The sequence below is a fragment of the Aythya ferina genome (assembly GCF_964211825.1).
Source record: "Aythya ferina genome assembly, chromosome: 18".
Classification (NCBI taxonomy): domain Eukaryota; kingdom Metazoa; phylum Chordata; class Aves; order Anseriformes; family Anatidae; genus Aythya; species Aythya ferina.
Window position 1 is genome coordinate 216,476 of NC_140317.1, and position 15,179 is coordinate 231,654.

Here is a 15,179-nt window from a genome sequence, read left to right on the forward strand (position 1 = left end):
GGTCTCCGTTGGGTTTTGTTAGGTTCTCGTTGGTCGTTAAGGTAAATGGGATTGGATTGTGGGTTTTGGAGAAGATCAGGTGAGTTTAGGGTGTTTTTGTGCGGAAATTCATAGTTTTTCTTTTTTTTTTCCTTCTGATGCAGTTTATTTTTGGGGTGTTTTTGACGTGTTTTGGGTTCTCTGTTGGGTTTCGTTGGGTTTTCCGTGGTCTTCATGGTGGAAAAGTGTAAATTGTGGGTTTTGGAGAACATCAGGTAGGTTTATGAGGACTTTTGGGGCAGATTCATGGTTTTTAGGGTTTTCTTTTCTTTTTTTCTTCTGATCCAGTTGTTTTTTGGGGTGTTTTTGATGTGTTTTGGGGTCTCCGTTGGTTTTCGTTTGGTTTTCCTTGGTCATCATGGTTGAAAAGTGTAAATTATGGGTTTTGGAGAAGATCAGGTAAGTTTAGGGTTGTTTTGGGGTGGATCTATTGTTTTGGGGGTTTTCTTTCTTTTGGGGTTTTTCCCGTTCTTGTTTTGGTGTTTTTGACGTGTTTTGGGGTATCTGTTTTCTTTCGTTGGGTTCCTGTTGGTCATCATTTTGAAAAAGTGTAAATTGTGGGTTTTGGAGAACATCAGGTAGGTTTATGGTGGTTTTGGGGTGGATCTATGTTTTTCGTAGATTTTCTTCCAGTTTTGTGTGTGATTCCTTTCTTGTTTGGAGTGTTTTTGACGTGCTTTGGGGTTCTCCATTGGGTTTTGTTGGATTTTCCGTTGTAATCATTGTTGAAAAGTGTAAATTGTGGGTTTTGGAGAAAATCAGGTTAGTTTAAGATTTTTTGGGTGGTGAATCTATGGTTTGGGGGGAATTCTACTGTTTTTTTTTTTTTTTTTTTTTTTTTTTTTTTAGCGTTTTCTACTTTTTTTGATGTGGTCTTGTTATTTTTGGGGGTGTTTTTGACATGTTTTGGAGTTTCCATTAGTTTTTGTTGGATTCCTGTTGTTCATCATGGTGAAAATGGGTAAATTGTGGGTTTTGGAGAACATCAGGTAGGTTTATGGGGACATTTGGGGTGGATCAATGGCTTTTATTTTTTTCTTTCGGTTTTGGGTGTGATCCCGTTCTTTTTTGGGGTGTTTTTGACGTGTTTTGGGGTTTCCGTTGGGTTTCGTTTGGTTTTCCGTGGTCATCATGGTGGAAAAGTGTAAATTGTGGGTTTTGGAGAACATCAGGTAGGTTTGGGGTGGTTTTGGCTTGGATCTATGATTTTGGGGGATTTTCTTCCAATTTTGGGGGTGATTCCGTTCTTGTTTGTGGCGTTTTTGACGGTTTTTGGGTCTATGTTGTGTTTTGTTCCTTTTCCGTGGTCATTATTGTGGAAAATGTTAAATTGTGGGTTTTGGAGTACATCGGGTAGGTGTAGAGTGGTTTTGGGGTGGATCTATGCGTTTTGGCGTTTTCTTTCTTTTTTGGGTGTGATCCTGTTCTTTTTTGGTGTGTTTTTGACTTGTTTAGTGGTCTCCCTTGGGTTTCGTTAGGTTCTCGTTGGTCGTTAAGGTAAATGGGATTGGATTGTGGGTTTTGGAGAAGATCAGGTGAGTTTATGGTGGTTTTGGGGGGAAATTCGTAGCTTTTGGTGTTTTTTCTTCTGATCCAGTTCTTTTTTGAGGTGTTTTTGACGTGTTTTGGATTCTCTGTTGGGTTTTGTTGGGTTTTCCGTGGTCATCATGGTGGAAAAGTGTAAATTGTGGGTTTTGGAGAACATCAGGTAGGTTTATGGGGACTTCTTGGGCATATTCATGTTTTTTAGGGTTTTCTTCTGTTTTTTATTCAGATCCAGTTGTTTTTTGGGGTGTTTTTGACGTGTTTGGGGTCTCCGTTGGGTTTCGTTTGGTTTTCCTTGGTCATCATGGTTGAAAAGTGTAAATTGTGGGTTTTGAAGAAGATCAGGTGAGTTTAGTGTGGTTTTGGGGGCAAATAAATAGTCTTTGGTGTTTTGTCTTTAGATCCGGTTCGCTTTTGGGGTGTTTTTGACGTGTTTTGGGGTTTCCGTTGCGTTTCGTTGAGTTCCTAATGGGTTTTATGGTGGTTTGGAGTGGACTTTCGGTTTTGGAGAACATCAGGTAGGTTTAGGGTGGTTTTGGGGTGGATCTATTGTTTTTGCGGTTTTCTTTCGTTTTTAGCGGTTATCCCCTTCTTTTTCGGCGTGTTTTTGACGTGTTTTGCCGTCTCCGTTGGTTTACGTTGGGTTCTCGTTGGTCGTTAAGCCAAACTGGAGTGGATTGTGGGTTTTGAAGAAGATCAGGTGAGTTTAGGGTGGTTTTGGAGGGAAATTCATAGTTTTTGGTGTTTTTTCATCTGATCCAGTTCTTTTTTGGGGTGTTTTTGACGTGTTTTTGGGTTTCCGTTGCGTTTCTTTGAGTTCCTAATGGGTTTTATTGTGGTAGGGAGTGGAATTTGGAATTTGGAGAACATCAGGTAGGTTAAGGGTTGTTTTGCGATTGGATCCTTGCTTTTGTGTGATTTTCTTGCAGTTTTGGGGGTGATTCCATTCTTGTTTGGGGTGTTTTTGACGTGTTTTTTTTTTTTTTCTCCGTTGGGTTTCGTTGGGTTTTTCGTGGTCATCATGGTGGAAAAGTGTAAATTGTGGGTTTTGGAGAACATCAGGTGATTGTAAGTTTTTTTGGGTGATGAATCTATGGTTTTGGGGGAATTCTTCTGTTTCTTTTAGCGTTTTCTTCTGTTTTGGGGGTGGTCCCGTTCTTTTTGGGGGTGTTTTTGACATATTTTGGGGTCTCCGTTGGTTTTTATTGGGTTCTTGTTGTTCATCATGGTGAAAAGGGGTAAATTGTGGGTATTGGAGAACATCAGGTAGGTTTAGGGGGACTTTTGGGGTGGATCAATGGCTTTTATGGTTTTCTTTCGGTTTTGGGGGTGATCCCGCTTTTTTTTTTTGTGGTGTTTTTGACGTGTTTTGGGTTCTCCGTTGGGTTTCGTTGGGTTTTCCGTGGTCATCGTGGTGGAAAAGTGTAAATTGTGGGTTTTGGAGAACATCAGGTATGTTTATGAGGACTTTTGGGGCAGATTCATGGTATTTGGGGTCAAGGAGACGCACTTGAAATGATTTTACACAAACGCACGCAGTATGAGGAATAAAATGGATGAGCTAGAAGTCCTGGCCCAGTCCCGGAACTACGACATCATCGGCATAAGCGAAATCTGGTGGTATGAGCCCTGTGACTGGGGTGTTGCGATAGATGGTTATAGGCTCTTCAGGAGGGACAGGCAGGGTAGGCGAGGTGGTGGGGTGGCGATGTATGTGAAGCAGGGGCTGGACTGTGTGGAACTTCAGGTCGGCGATGGCAAAGTTGAGAGCCTCTGGGTAAGGATCAAGGGACGAACGAATAAAGGGGATGTCGTTGTGGGAGTCTATTACAGACCGCCTGGCCAGGACGATAGCGCCGATAAATTATTCTTTACAGAACTAAGAGAGGCCTCGAGATTAACTCCCCTTGTCCTTATGGGGGACTTCAACTTGCCGGACGTTAACTGGGAGTGCCACACGGCTGACACGAGCAAGTCCAGGAGGTTCATGAAGCACCTAGATGATAACTTCTTGGTGCAGGTGCTAACGGAGCCAACTAGGAAAGGTGCCCTCCTAGACCTGTTGCTAGAAAACAGAGAGGGTCTGGTGGGAGATGTGGTGATTGGTGGCTGCCTTGGTCATAGCGACCATGAAGTGGTTGAGTTCAAAATTTATGGTGACAGAAGGAAAAGTGCCACCAAAACCTCATCCCTAGATATGGGGAAAGGGGACTTCAGGCTGCTCAGGGAACTAGTCAGCTAGGTCCCCTGGGAAACTGCTCTTGAAGGCCTCGATGTCCACCAGTGCTGGTCACTCTTTAAGCGATGCCTCCTAGAAGCACAAGATCAGGCAATTCCTAAATATCGCAAGTCAGGCAGGCGGGGCAGGAGGCCGGCGTGGCTGACCAGGAACGTTCTAATGGAGATTAGGCGGAAACAGAGAGTGTTTCGCTACTGGAAGGAGGGCCAGGCGTCATGGAAAGAATACAGGGATGCTGTTCGTGTTTGTAGGGAGAAAGTTCGTGTGGCCAAAGCACAGCTAGAGTTGAAGCTGGCTGTGTCTGTGAGAGAAAATAAAAAGTTTTTTTTTAGATATGTAAATGGAAAAAGGAGAACTAAAGAATACACAGGGCCGCTCCTTGATAGGGAAGGTCTCCTCACAGACGATGACATAGGCAAAGCAGAGACGCTTAACGCCTTCTTTGCCTCTGTCTTCAATGCCAATGATGGGCTTCGGGACCCAGGGTGCCCTGAGCTGGAGGACCGGGACGGTGGGGATGACAAACTCCCAACTGACCCTGAACGTGTGCGGGATTTGCTACTCCACCTGGATCCCTACAAGTCCATGGGTCCGGATGGGATTCATCCCCGGGTGCTGAAAGAGCTGGCGGACGTCATCGCGGAACCTCTTTCAATTATTTTTCAACGATCCTGGGAATTTGGAGAGGTCCCGGTAGACTGGAAGCTGGCAAATGTTGTGCCGATTTTCAAGAAGGGTCAGAAAGAAGACCCTAGCAATTACAGGCCTGTCAGTCTCACATCAGTGCCTGGTAAAATCATGGAGAAGTTGGTTCTCGAACTTATTGAGGTGCACCTGGGGGACAAAGCAGTCATTGGTCCCAGCCAGCATGGGTTTGTGAAGGGTAGGTCCTGCCTAACTAACCTGATTTCCTTTTATGATAAGATCACCCGTATGGTGGACCAAGGGAAACCAGCTGATGTGATTTTTTTGGACTTCAGCAAGGCTTTTGACACAGTTTCCCATAGGATCCTACTGGACAAAATGTCCACCATACAGCTAAATAAAAACATCATACGATGGGTGAGCAATTGGCTAACGGGCAGGGCCCAAAGGGTTATGGTAAATGGGGCTGTGTCAGGCTGGCGGGCGGTCACCAGTGGGGTCCCTCAAGGCTCCATTTTAGGGCCGGTACTTTTCAATATTTTTATAAACGATCTAGATGTAGGAATAGAGGGTATTTTGAGCAAGTTTGCTGATGACACCAAACTTGGAGGAGTTGTGGACTCAAATGAGGGCGTAAAGGCCTTACAGAGGGATCTGGACAGGTTGGAGAGCTGGGCGATCACCAACCGCATGAAGTTCAATAAGAGCAAGTGCCGGGTCCTGCACCTGGGACGGGGAAACCCTGGCTGCATGTACAGACTGGGTGATGAGACGCTGGAGAGCAGCCTAGAAGAGAGGGATCTGGGGGTCGTGGTAGACAGCAAGTTGAATATGAGCCAGCAGTGTGCCCTGGCAGCCAGGAGGGCCAATCGTGTCCTGGGGTGCATCAAGCACGGTATCGCTAGTAGGTCAAGGGAGGTGATTGTCCCGCTCTACTCTGCGCTGGTGCGGCCTCACCTCGAGTATTGTGTGCAGTTCTGGGCACCACAGTATAAAAAGGACATGAAACTGTTGGAAAGTGTCCAGAGGAGGGCTACGAAGATGGTGAAAGGCCTTGAGGGGAAGACGTACGAAGAACGGCTGAGGTCACTGGGCCTGTTCAGCCTGGAGAAGAGGAGGCTGAGGGGAGACCTCATCACAGTTTACAACTTCCTTGTAAGGGGGTGTCGAGAGGCAGGAGACCTTTTCTCCATTAACACCAGTGACAGGACCCGCGGGAACGGGGTTAAGCTGAGGCAGGAGAAATTTAGGCTTGACATCAGGAGGGGGTTCTTCACAGAGAGGGTGGTTGCACACTGGAACAGGCTCCCCAGGGAAGTGGTCACTGCACCGAGCCTGTCTGAATTTAAGAAGAGATTGGACTGTGCACTTAGGCACATGGTCTGAACTTTTGGGTAGACCTGTGCGGTGTCAAGAGTTGGACTTGATGATCCTTAAGGGTCCCTTCCAACTCAGGATATTCTATGATTCTATGATTCTATGTTTTTTGGGGTGTTTTTGACGTGTTTTGGGGTCTCCGTTGGGTTTCATTGGGTTTTCCGTGGTCATCATGGTGGAAAAGTTTAAATTGTGGGTTTTGGAGAACATCAGGTAGGTTTAGGAGGACTTTTGGGGCAGATTCATGGTATTTGGGGTTTTCTTCTGGTTTTTTTTTTTTTTTTTTTTTTTTTTTGGGGGGTGATCCCGTTCTTTTTTGGGGTGTTTTTGACGTGTTTTGGGGTCTCCATTTGGTTTTGTTGGGTTCTTGTTGGTCATCATGTTGGAAAAGTGTAAATTGCGGGTTTTGGAGAACATCAGGTAGGTTTAGTGTCGTTTTGGGGTGGATCTATGTTTTTGGGGGATTTTCTTCCAGTTTTGGGGGTGATTCCGTTCTTGTTTGGGGTGTTTTTGTCGTGTTTTGTGGTCTCTGTTTTGTTTCGTTGTGTTTTCCTTGTTCATTTTGGTGGAAAAGGCTGAATAGTGGGTTTTGGAGAACATCAGGTAGGTTTAGGGTGGTTTTGGGATTGGATCCGTGCTTTTTGGGGATTTTGTTCCAGGTTTGGGGGTGATTCCGTTCTTGTTTGTGGTGTTTTTGATGTGTTTTGGGTTCTCCGTTGGGTTTCGTTGGGTTTTCCGTTGGCATCATGGTGGAAAAGTGTAAATTGTGGGTTTTGGAGAACATCAGGTAGGTTTAGGGGGACTTTTGGGGTGGATTCATGGTATTTTTTTTTTCTTTTTTTTTTTGGTGGGTGATCTTTTTCTTTTTTGGGTTGTTTTTGACGTGTTTTGGGGTCTCCGTTGGGTTTCGTAGGGTTCTTGCAGGTCGTTAATGTAAATGGGAGTGGATTGTGGGTTTTGGAGAAGATCAGGTGAGTTTAGGGTGGTTTTGGGGGGAAATTCATAGTTTTGGGGGTTTTTCTTCTGATCCAGTTCTTTTTTGGGGTGTTTTTGAGGTGTTTTGGGGTTTCCGTTGGGTTTCGTTGTGTTTTCCGTGGTCATCATGGTGAAAAATGGTAAATTGTGGGTTTTGGAGAACATCTGGTAGGTTTATGAGGACTGTTGGGGCAGATACATCGTTTTTAGGGTTTTCTTCTGTTTTTTCTTCTGATCCAGTCGTTTTTTGCGGTGTTTTTGACGTGTTTTGGAGTCTCCGTTGGAATTCGTTGGGTTTTCCGTGGTCATCATGGTGGAAAAGGGTAAATTGTGGGTTTTGGAGAACATCAGGTAGATTTAGGGGGACTTCTGGTGTGGATCTATGGTGTTTTGTGGATTTTCTTCCAGTTTTGGGGGTGATCCCGTTCGTGTTTGGACTGTTTTTGACGTGTTTTGGGGTCTCCGTTGGGTTTCGTAGGGTTCTTGCAGGTCGTTAATGTAAATGGGAGTGGATTGTGGGTTTTGGAGAAGATCAGGTGAGTTTAGGGTGGTTTTGGGGGAAAATTCATAGTTTTTGGGGTTTTTCTTCTGATCCAGTTCTTTTTTGGGGTGTTTTTGAGGTGTTTTGTTGTTTCCGTTGCGTTTCGTTGAGTTCCTAACGGGTTTTATGGTGGTAGGGAGTGGACTTTGGGATTTGGAGAACATCAGGTAGGTTTAGGGTGGTTTTGGGGTGGATCTATGGTTTCGGGGGATTTTCTTCCAGTTTTGGGGGTGATCCCTTTCTTTTTTGGGGTGTTTTTGATGTGTTTTGGGGTCTCCGTTGGGTTTTGTTGTGTTCTCGTTGGTCGTTAAGGTAAATGGGAGTGGATTGTGGGTTTTGGAGATCAGGTGAATTTAGGGTGGTTTTGTAGAAAAATTCATAGTTTTGGGGTTTTTTACTTCTGATCCAGTTCTTTTATGGTGTGTTTTTGAGGTGTTTTGGGGTTTCCGTTGCGTTTCGTTGATTTCCTAATGTGTTTTACGTTTGTTGGGAGTGGACTTTGGGATTTGGAGAACATCAGGTAGGTTTATTGTGTTTTTGGGGTGGATCTATGGTTTTGGGGGTTTTCTTTGTTTTTTAGGGGTTATCCCGTTCTTGTTTGGGGTGTTTTTGACTTGTTTTGGGGTCTCCGTTGGGTTTTAGTTGGATTCTCGTTGGTCGTTAAGGTAAATGGGAGTGGATTGTGGGTTTTGAAGAAGATCAGGTGAGTTTAGGGTGGTTTTGCGGGGAAATTCATAGTTTTTGGTGTTTTTTTCTTCTGATTCAGTTCTTTTTGGGGGTGTTTTTGATGTGTTTTTGGGTTTCCGTTGGGTTTCGTTGAGTTCCTACTGGGTTTGATGGTGGTTGGGAGTGGACATTTGGATTTGGAGAACATCAGGTACGTTTAGAGTGGTTTTGGGATTGGATCCGTGCTTTTTGGGGTTTTCTTTGGTTTTGGGGGTGATCCTGTTCTTGTTTGGGGTGTTTTTGACGTGTTTTGGGTTCTCCGTTGGGTTTCGTTGGGTTTTCCGTGGTCATCATGGTGGAAAAGTGTAAATTGTGGGTTTTGGAGAACATCAGGTAGGTTTATGAGGACTTTTGGGGCAGATTCTTGGTATTTGGGGTTTTCTTCTGTTGTTTTTTTTTTGGGGGGGGTTGATCCAATTCATTTTTGTGGTGTTTTTGACGTGTTTTGGGGTCTCCATTTGGTTTTGTTGGGTTCTTGTTGGTCATCATGTTGGAAAAGTGTCAATTGCATGTTGTGGAGAACATCAGGTAGGTTTAGTGTCGTTTTGGGGTGGATCTATGCTTTTGGGGGATTTTCTTCCAGTTTTGGGGGTGATTCCGTTCTTGTTTGGGGTGTTTTTGTCATGTTTTGTGGTCTCTGTTTTGTTTCGTTATGTTTTCCTTGTTCATTTTGGTGGAAAAGGCTGAATAGTGGGTTTTGGAGAACATCAGGTAGGTTTAGAGTGGTTTTGGGATTGGATCCGTGCTTTTTGGGGATTTTGTTCCAGGTTTGGGGGTGATTCCGTTCTTGTTTGGGGTGTTTTTGATATGTTTTGGGTTCTCCGTTGAGTTTCGTTGGGTTTTCCGTTCGCATCATGGTGGAAAAGTGTAAATTGTGGGTTTTGGAGAACATCAGGTAGGTTTATGAGGACTTTTGGGGCAGATTCAAGGTTTTTAGGGTTTTTTTCTGTTTTTTCTAGTGATCCAGTTGTTTTTTGGGGTGTTTTTGACGTGTTTTGGGGTCTCCGTTGGGTTTCGTTGGGTTTTCCGTTGTCATCATGGTGGAAAAGTGTAAATTGTGGGTTTTGGAGAACATCAGGTAGGTTTACAGGGACTTTTGGGGTGGATTCATGGTATTTTTTTTTCTTTTTTTTTTTTGGTGGGTGATCTTTTTTTTTTTTGGGTTGTTTTTGACGTGTTTTGGGGTCTCCGTTGGGTTTCGTAGGGTTCTTGCAGGTCGTTAATGTAAATGGGAGTGGATTGTGGGTTTTGGAGAAGATCAGGTGAGTTTAGGGTGGTTTTGGGGGGAAATTCATAGTTTTTGGGGTTTTTCTTCTGATCCAGTTCTTTTTTGGGGTGTTTTTGAGGTGTTTTGGGGTTTCCGTTGGGTTTCGTTGTGTTTTCCGTGGTCATCATGGTGAAAAATGGTAAATTGTGGGTTTTGGAGAACATCTGGTAGGTTTATGAGGACTGTTGGGGCAGATACATCGTTTTTAGGGTTTTCTTCTGTTTTTTCTTCTGATCCAGTCGTTTTTTGCGGTGTTTTTGACGTGTATTGGAGTCTCCGTTGGAATTCGTTGGGTTTTCCGTGGTCATCATGGTGGAAAAGGGTAAATTGTGGGTTTTGGAGAACATCAGGTAGGTTTAGGGGGACTTCTGGTGTGGATCTATGGTGTTTTGTGGATTTTCTTCCAGTTTTGGGGGTGATCCCGTTCGTGTTTGGACTGTTTTTGACGTGTTTTGGGGTCTCCGTTGGGTTTCGTAGGGTTCTTGCAGGTCGTTAATGTAAATGGGAGTGGATTGTGGGTTTTGGAGAAGATCAGGTGAGTTTAGGGTGGTTTGGGGGGGAAATTCATAGTTTTTGGGGTTTTTCTTCTGATCCAGTTCTTTTTTGGGGTGTTTTTGAGGTGTTTTGTTGTTTCCGTTGCGTTTCGTTGAGTTCCTAACGGGTTTTATGGTGGTAGGGAGTGGACTTTGGGATTTGTAGAACATCAGGTAGGTTTAGGGTGGTTTTGGGGTGGATCTATGGTTTCGGGGGATTTTCTTCCAGTTTTGGGGGTGATCCCTTTCTTTTTTGGGGTGTTTTTGATGTGTTTTGGGGTCTCCGTTGGGTTTTGTTGTGTTCTCGTTGGTCGTTAAGGTAAATGGGAGTGGATTGTGGGTTTTGGAGATCAGGTGAATTTAGGGTGGTTTTGTAGAAAAATTCATAGTTTTGGGGTTTTTTACTTCTGATCCAGTTCTTTTATGGTGTGTTTTTGAGGTGTTTTGGGGTTTCCGTTGCGTTTCGTTGATTTCCTAATGTGTTTTACGTTTGTTGGGAGTGGACTTTGGGATTTGGAGAACATCAGGTAGGTTTATTGTGTTTTTGGGGTGGATCTATGGTTTTGGGGGTTTTCTTTGTTTTTTAGGGGTTATCCCGTTCTTGTTTGGGGTGTTTTTGACTTGTTTTGGGGTCTCCGTTGGGTTTTAGTTGGATTCTCGTTGGTCGTTAAGGTAAATGGGAGTGGATTGTGGGTTTTGAAGAAGATCAGGTGAGTTTAGGGTGGTTTTGCGGGGAAATTCATAGTTTTTGGTGTTTTTTTCTTCTGATTCAGTTCTTTTTGGGGGTGTTTTTGATGTGTTTTTGGGTTTCCGTTGGGTTTCGTTGAGTTCCTACTGGGTTTGATGGTGGTTGGGAGTGGACATTTGGATTTGGAGAACATCAGGTACGTTTAGAGTGGTTTTGGGATTGGATCCGTGCTTTTTGGGGTTTTCTTTGGTTTTGGGGGTGATCCTGTTCTTGTTTGGGGTGTTTTTGACGTGTTTTGGGTTCTCCGTTGGGTTTCGTTGGGTTTTCCGTGGTCATCATGGTGGAAAAGTGTAAATTGTGGGTTTTGGAGAACATCAGGTAGGTTTATGAGGACTTTTGGGGCAGATTCTTGGTATTTGGGGTTTTCTTCTGTTGTTTTTTTTTGGGGGGGGTTGATCCAATTCATTTTTGTGGTGTTTTTGACGTGTTTTGGGGTCTCCATTTGGTTTTGTTGGGTTCTTGTTGGTCATCATGTTGGAAAAGTGTCAATTGCATGTTGTGGAGAACATCAGGTAGGTTTAGTGTCGTTTTGGGGTGGATCTATGCTTTTGGGGGATTTTCTTCCAGTTTTGGGGGTGATTCCGTTCTTGTTTGGGGTGTTTTTGTCATGTTTTGTGGTCTCTGTTTTGTTTCGTTATGTTTTCCTTGTTCATTTTGGTGGAAAAGGCTGAATAGTGGGTTTTGGAGAACATCAGGTAGGTTTAGGGCGGTTTTGGGATTGGATCCGTGCTTTTTGGGGATTTTGTTCCAGGTTTGGGGGTGATTCCGTTCTTGTTTGTGGTGTTTTTGATATGTTTTGGGTTCTCCGTTGGGTTTCGTTGGGTTTTCCGTTGTCATCATGGTGGAAAAGTGTAAATTGCGTGTTTTGGAGAACATCAGGTAGGTTTAGGGGGACTTTTGGGGTGGATTCATGTTATTTTTTTTTTTTTCTTTTTTTTTTTTGGTGGGTGATCTTTTTCTTTTTTGGGTTGTTTTTGACGTGTTTTGGGGTCTCCGTTGGGTTTCGTAGGGTTCTTGCAGGTCGTTAATATAAATGGGAGTGGATTGTGGGTTTTGGAGAAGATCAGGTGAGTTTAGGGTGGTTTTGGGGGGAAATTCATAGTTTTTGGGGTTTTTCTTCTGATCCAGTTCTTTTTTGGGGTGTTTTTGAGGTGTTTTGGGGTTTCCGTTGGGTTTCGTTGTGTTTTCCGTGGTCATCATGGTGAAAAATGGTAAATTGTGGGTTTTGGAGAACATCTGGTAGGTTTATGAGGACTGTTGGGGCAGATACATCGTTTTTAGGGTTTTCTTCTGTTTTTTCTTCTGATCCAGTCGTTTTTTGCGGTGTGTTTGACGTGTTTTAGAGTCTCTGTTGGAATTCGTTGGGTTTTCCGTGGTCATCATGGTGGAAAAGGGTAAATTGTGGGTTTTGGAGAACATCAGGTAGGTTTAGGGGGACTTCTGGTGTGGATCTATGGTGTTTTGTGGATTTTCTTCCAGTTTTGGGGGTGATCCCGTTCGTGTTTGGACTGTTTTTGACGTGTTTTGGGGTCTCCGTTGGGTTTCGTAGGGTTCTTGCAGGTCGTTAATGTAAATGGGAGTGGATTGTGGGTTTTGGAGAAGATCAGGTGAGTTTAGGGTGGTTTTGGGGGAAAATTCATAGTTTTTGGGGTTTTTCTTCTGATCCAGTTCTTTTTTGGGGTGTTTTTGAGGTGTTTTGTTGTTTCCGTTGCGTTTCGTTGAGTTCCTAACGGGTTTTATGGTGGTTGGGAGTGGACTTTGGGATTTGGAGAACATCAGGTAGGTTTAGGGTGGTTTTGGGGTGGATCTATGGTTTTGGGGGATTTTCTTCCAGTTTTGGGGGTGATCCCTTTCTTTTTTGGGGTGTTTTTGATGTGTTTTGGGGTCTCCGTTGGGTTTTGTTGTGTTCTCGTTGGTCGTTAAGGTAAATGGGAGTGGATTGTGGGTTTTGGAGATCAGGTGAATTTAGGGTGGTTTTGTAGAAAAATTCATAGTTTTGGGGTTTTTTACTTCTGATCCAGTTCTTTTATGGTGTGTTTTTGACGTGTTTTGGGGTTTCCGTTGCGTTTCGTTGATTTCCTAATGTGTTTTACGTTTGTTGGGAGTGGACTTTGGGATTTGGAGAACATCAGGTAGGTTTATTGTGTTTTTGGGGTGGATCTATGATTTTGGGGGTTTTCTTTGTTTTTTAGGGGTTATCCCGTTCTTGTTTGGGGTGTTTTTGACTTGTTTTGGGGTCTCCGTTGGGTTTTAGTTGGATTCTCGTTGGTCGTTAAGGTAAATGGGAGTGGATTGTGGGTTTTGAAGAAGATCAGGTGAGTTTAGGGTGGTTTTGCGGGGAAATTCATAGTTTTTGGTGTTTTTTTCTTCTGATTCAGTTCTTTTTGGGGGTGTTTTTGATGTGTTTTTGGGTTTCCGTTGGGTTTCGTTGAGTTCCTACTGGGTTTGATGGTGGTTGGGAGTGGACATTTGGATTTGGAGAACATCAGGTACGTTTAGAGTGGTTTTGGGATTGGATCCGTGCTTTTTGGGGTTTTCTTTGGTTTGGGGGGTGATCCTGTTCTTGTTTGGGGTGTTTTTGACGTGTTTTGGGTTCTCCGTTGGGTTTCGTTGGGTTTTCCGTGGTCATCATGTTGTAAAAGTGTAAATTGTGGGTTTTGGAGAACATCAGGTAGGTTTATGAGGACTTTTGGGGCAGATTCTTGGTATTTGGGGTTTTCTTCTGTTGTTTTTTTTTTGGGGGGGGTTGATCCAATTCATTTTTGTGGTGTTTTTGACGTGTTTTGGGGTCTCCATTTGGTTTTGTTGGGTTCTTGTTGGTCATCATGTTGGAAAAGTGTCAATTGCATGTTGTGGAGAACATCAGGTAGGTTTAGTGTCGTTTTGGGGTGGATCTATGCTTTTGGGGGATTTTCTTCCAGTTTTGGGGGTGATTCCGTTCTTGTTTGGGGTGTTTTTGTCATGTTTTGTGGTCTCTGTTTTGTTTCGTTATGTTTTCCTTGTTCATTTTGGTGGAAAAGGCTGAATAGTGGGTTTTGGAGAACATCAGGTAGGTTTAGGGTGGTTTTGGGATTGGATCCGTGCTTTTTGGGGATTTTGTTCCAGGTTTGGGGGTGATTCCGTTCTTGTTTGTGGTGTTTTTGATATGTTTTGGGTTCTCCGTTGGGTTTCGTTGGGTTTTCCGTTGTCATCATGGTGGAAAAGTGTAAATTGTGGGTTTTGGAGAACATCAGGTAGGTTTAGGGGGACTTTTGGGGTGGATTCATGGTATTTTTTTTTTCTTTTTTTTTTTGGTGGGTGATCTTTTTCTTTTTTGGGTTGTTTTTGACGTGTTTTGGGGTCTCCGTTGGGTTTCATAGGGTTCTTGCAGGTCGTTAATGTAAATGGGAGTGGATTGTGGGTTTTGGAGAAGATCAGGTGAGTTTAGGGTGGTTTTGGGGGGAAATTCATAGTTTTTGGGGTTTTTCTTCTGATCCAGTTCTTTTTTGGGGTGTTTTTGAGGTGTTTTGGGGTTTCCGTTGGGTTTCGTTGTGTTTTCCGTGGTCATCATGGTGAAAAATGGTAAATTGTGGGTTTTGGAGAACATCTGGTAGGTTTATGAGGACTGTTGGGGAAAATACATCGTTTTTAGGATTTTCTTCTGTTTTTTCTTCTGATCCAGTCGTTTTTTGCGGTGTTTTTGACGTGTTTTGGAGTCTCCGTTGGAATTCGTTGGGTTTTCCGTGGTCATCATGGTGGAAAAGGGTAAATTGTGGGGTTTGGAGAACATCAGGTAGGTTTAGGGGGACTTCTGGTGTGGATCTATGGTGTTTTGTGGATTTTCTTCCAGTTTTGGGGGTGATCCCGTTCGTGTTTGGACTGTTTTTGACGTGTTTTGGGGTCTCCGTTGGGTTTCGTAGGGTTCTTGCAGGTCGTTAATGTAAATGGGAGTGGATTGTGGGTTTTGGAGAAGATCAGGTGAGTTTAGGGTGGTTTTGGGGGAAAATTCATAGTTTTTGGGGTTTTTCTTCTGATCCAGTTCTTTTTTGGGGTGTTTTTGAGGTGTTTTGTTGTTTCCGTTGCGTTTCGTTGAGTTCCTAACGGGTTTTATGGTGGTTGGGAGTGGACTTTGGGATTTGGAGAACATCAGGTAGGTTTAGGGTGGTTTTGGGGTGGATCTATGGTTTCGGGGGATTTTCTTCCAGTTTTGGGGGTGATCCCTTTCTTTTTTGGGGTGTTTTTGATGTGTTTTGGGGTCTCCGTTGGGTTTTGTTGTGTTCTCGTTGGTCGTTAAGGTAAATGGGAGTGGATTGTGGGTTTTGGAGATCAGGTGAATTTAGGGTGGTTTTGTAGAAAAATTCATAGTTTTTGGTGTTTTTTACTTCTGATCCAGTTCTTTTATGGTGTGTTTTTGAGGTGTTTTGGGGTTTCCGTTGCGTTTCGTTGATTTCCTAATGTGTTTTACGTTTGTTGGGAGTGGACTTTGGGATTTGGAGAACATCAGGTAGGTTTATTGTGTTTTTGGGGTGGATCTATGGTTTTGGGGGTTTTCTTTGTTTTTTAGG